General features: G+C 39.1%; 1 protein-coding gene across 1 annotated transcript in view; it reads right to left on the minus strand.

Moving 5' to 3' along the window:
* The window catches only part of LOC107738859 (probable assembly chaperone of rpl4), a 74,823-nt gene that overhangs the window by 59,392 nt on the left and 10,918 nt on the right, over positions 1–4,513 (minus strand). The window lies entirely within an intron of this gene.

Consider the following 4,513-nt stretch of genomic DNA (forward strand, 5'->3'; position numbering starts at 1 on the left):
TTTAAAAAACCTACAGGGAAAAAACACATGCATCACTTGAAACATTGAAAATAGCATAGAGAGAATAACTGTTGTTATTATTATTATTTTCTCTCTGTTATTTATTTATTTTTTGTGGGTTTCATGCTGTCTGCTAAGGCATAGGACACACACGGGCTTTCCTCCTCACCAACGACATTAAACACGTGTCTACACCGTACGCGAGCGGCAAAATACAGTAGAACCGTTATAATCAGTGACGCTGTGTACACTGGATGCGACGCGACATTAAACTGATGCCTTGTTCTATTTATGACGTACTGACACAAAGTTAAAATGATTTGCAACGGTCGCTTTGTCGCGTCCAGTGTAGAGCTGTTGCGGTGCGACGCGACAACTGTGGTGTCCGGTATAGACACGGTGAGTGAAGCCGAGATCAAGATATGCCTCGTCATATTTTCTGCATTTAGCTTTTAAACGACCCGCACCTGCCTGGGTCTGTGCGACTTCATCTATGGCTTTTCTCTTCGCTTTCACAAACCGATCCATCTCCCATTCTAAATTACGTCCTTTGGCTGTTTACCGTTTTATTTATTTTCTTTTTCTGCTGATGGCCCGCGCTCGACTTGAAGCAGCGCTGCTTAGACCGATGGGTGTGTCATCAAAGTACTGCGAGAGCTATAAGAGAGCGCGGACGTCTCCTTATGCTTTCTCTCGCTGTACTTTGATGTCAAAGGCTACACCGATCGATCTTCAAGTGGAACACACCTCGTTACTCTGGCGTGTCACGTGACCGAGTGTAATCGCAGTCTCTGCGATTGAAATATCGTGTTTTTTCATATCGCGATATTATCGCAAATGCAATTAATCGTTCAGCCCTAATTTGCACTTATATATTTTTGCTCTTTTGTTCGTTTTGACTGCTTTTATTGTCCTCATTTGTAAGTCGCTTAGGATGAAAGCATCTGCTAAATGACTAAATGCAAAATGCAAATGCAAAGTCAAAAACCATTTGAAAAATTCACTGACGCTTTTTTCCAACTTTTTCCAAATCTACCAGTTGATTGCACATGCCCATCCCGAGTGGAGAGTGTCTGGGGAAAAAACGGGGAATGTGGTTTGAAAATGTTGCAAGCTGAATTCAAACCTTGTCATCCATATGAGCACCAGAGCGCAACGTGTTGTGAATATGCAAACAGACTGCTTCACAGCATGCCTTCATGTAGCTCTGTAACGAAACAAACACACTCCCAGACAAACAACAACACATTCCCTTCCCGCTCTCTGAGACGCATTGACTGCGAGAGTTTGATTTCTGCGGCGGCGGAGCTGTCAGCAGCGTGCCGCAGCTCTTGTGACGCTGGAGTAGAGCTGAGCTCTGACTGACAGTCAGGAGAGAGCAGACGCTTGCTGACAGGACTCCAAACAAAGGGAAGTGTCAGTTTGCTTGCGTGACATGCCGGAGGCTTACACGTGGCAAAGAAAAGCTGAAGATGAAGCACTCGTGCCAATTTAGAAGCACTGCCAGTCCTAGGAGATTTTAATCTCATCCATGAGATATCAATGAGAGGCTGTCAAAGAGATGGAAGAATATTCATCTGTGCTCCCTCTTTCTCTCTCATACACATAAACAAACTCTGTATCACAGAGATAAGAGCATTAGCCCATTGGGAAGACACCTTTTACACAGGATTACATAAATTAACGGCACATTTCATTTGACAGATTCAACGTGGCACAGACACGGACTTCAGAAGTGTTAACAAACAACAAAGCGCCAACTCCTGTCCAAAGACAGAAGGACAAAAAGTACAATGTGCTGGTGACAGCAAATTACTTCAAGTATGAAGCCTTTAAACCACATCTGAATTATCAAATTTAAGACTTAACTTCACATGAAACTGCACACAACAATGTCAGTTGGAACTCTCTAGGATTTCTTTTAGCCGCAATCTTCCAAATGGCCAATTAAATGTGCAGTCAGTTTTTGTTTATGTAGTGCTGGACAATCCCTGACTTATACTAATGGTGTAGATGCAGCATCAAGATTAAAAAAAATAATAATAATCTGATGCAATTGTAGAAATACACTATGCACTGTAAGAGATGATTAAGTAATTCCAAGAATCAAGCTGGTCATGCAATCTCAAAATTGTGGCCCTCATGAGGCAACCCACAGCATGTAAAATAAAACAGCTTTTATAAGACTACCAATACAATTATCTTTATCTCAGTGGTCCTCAACCTTGACTCCAAAACCACAATAATATTCAAAGGCCTCATGACTTTTCCAGTTTTTCATGATTTACTGGATAAGGATTAAATATAATTTTTTTTACTCATCATTTCTACCCAATACATTCTTTTTAGAGCTTAGCATAACTAGAAAAATTTATATTCATTATAATGCCAGTGAAGTTATATGTATTATTATACATGACTTTTCGAGGTCTATACATCACACTTTTAAAATTAGGCTTTCTCATATATCCTGACTCTGTAATGAAAGAATAAAAATGTTGAGGGTTGAATTAAAATAAGAAATATGCAGATTTTTATTTGTTTTGGTTTACTTTAAATAATTTTAAGTCATCTTGGAAGTTTGCTGAGGCCCTCTAGTGGGCCCCGGCCCCGGCCCCCTGGTTGAGAATCACCACTTTTTCTAATATGAGTTTGAACATTTTTCCCCAAAGTATTATCCTTTTTTGTGTGTGTAACCCATTTTAATGAGCAAAAAATATTACTGAGTTTCTGTTTTAATGTGAATTTTGACAGCAAAATTTATTCCTTTTGCATTTTGTGTACCACTGATGAAAAACTATTACAAGCTTGCAAGAATAAACGACTAATTTAGCCTGTTTACGAGGTGACAGGCTTGTGCGACAAAACTATATTCCCTGCACAAATATGATAAAATACAGATACAGCATCAATTACCCACCTAATGCACATTCTTTGCTCTTCATTTTTGCTACATTAGTGCTAAATGCTTTCTGTCTTAAGTGAAAACTACGAAAAGGCCCAAACATGCCCATGTTGTTCCAAACAAAATCACTTTTTATTTCATACCATATAACATCTTTCAAGTTAATAAGTACAAGGACTTGAAAGCAGCATTACCCAGGTGTTAGGATATACTACAGTACAACATCCGAAAATTGCATCTCCTTAATAGCTCATCAAATCTTTGCATACAAATTATCTTGGCCAATATTAGCCTACATGCCACACACCTTTCAATACGTGAACTTACAGGAATAATTTGGTGCTAAATGATCTCAAGTTCATCTAAAAGTGGATGTTGGTAAGTTTCTGCAAGCTGAATGAAGAGCCAATAGGGAATCAAAGTTATTCCTTACACTGTACGTTGGAGGAAACCCAACACTGCGCTGTATTTCTGGAGCTGATATTCTCTGCATTCACATCAAAGGCAAAACAACTCATTAGAACTCTTTGAATGACTGACAGGTCTATGTGAGAACAAATGCGTTTCCATGACAACCAGTCAGTTATTGGATGACAAGGGCATCATTGACAGAAAGATTAGAGTGAACTAGAGCCAAAGGAATACACGGAGCTAACAACAATCGATAGGAGTTTCACACAAACACACACAGACATTAAGTCATTAACTTAACAGATTAGACCAAACATACCCAAACACAAACTCTGAAAAATAACACTTATCATTCGCTCCTTTTCTACCACTTTCACATATTCACATTATGAGAAAAAACAACAACAAATGCATTCTTTCACTATTCCCTCTTGTTTCAGTCTTTATCTGCATACAAAGCAGCCACACACATTCACATGCATACACAACACAGGCCCTCATCAGCGGTGCTTCATTAAGCTGGGTAAACAGAACATTAATGATTCATTAGAGCCAGCGCTGTTTATTAGTACACAAACCAAGACAGACAGAGCCTGTCTTATGCCCTCCTCTCAGACATATTTTGTATAGAGGCACAAACACACTCAGCACAAAGCACTTCCAGACTGACATCCCCGTAAAACAATGGAAAAGCCCATTCAGCAATAAAAGAACAACACCTGAGACCAAGTCTCACCTAACTAGAGATTTGACTATCAGCATGAAGTCTGGATCATATTACAACTTATTTTGGCCTGTCACCCACTTAAGATAGGAAAGGAACATCCGAGTGACAAGTAAAGTGACTAATCACACATTTATTAAAGGGATAGTTCTCCCAAAAATGAAAATTTTGTCATTAATTACTCACCCTCATGTCATTCCAAACCTGTAAGACCTTCTTCGTTCATCTTCAGAACACAAATTAAGATATTTTTAATGAAATACGAAAGCTTTTTTGGTCGCTGCAGAAAAGCTGAACAGATGCGGCGGAAGACGAAACTTGAAATTCACTATAGCATCTATAAAGACAGCCTTCATGCTTTCAATGTGGAACTAGAAGATACTATGTCTATTTTTTAAGCAATTGATAGCAAAATTTTTGGAAGAAATAGTGCAGCACCTAAAATCGTCAACCTGCTATCTTGACACACTTCC

The sequence above is a fragment of the Sinocyclocheilus rhinocerous genome, unplaced genomic scaffold (assembly GCF_001515625.1).
Source record: "Sinocyclocheilus rhinocerous isolate Xijiao unplaced genomic scaffold, SAMN03320098_v1.1 scaffold2059, whole genome shotgun sequence".
In the NCBI taxonomy this organism is placed as follows: Eukaryota; Metazoa; Chordata; class Actinopteri; order Cypriniformes; family Cyprinidae; genus Sinocyclocheilus; species Sinocyclocheilus rhinocerous.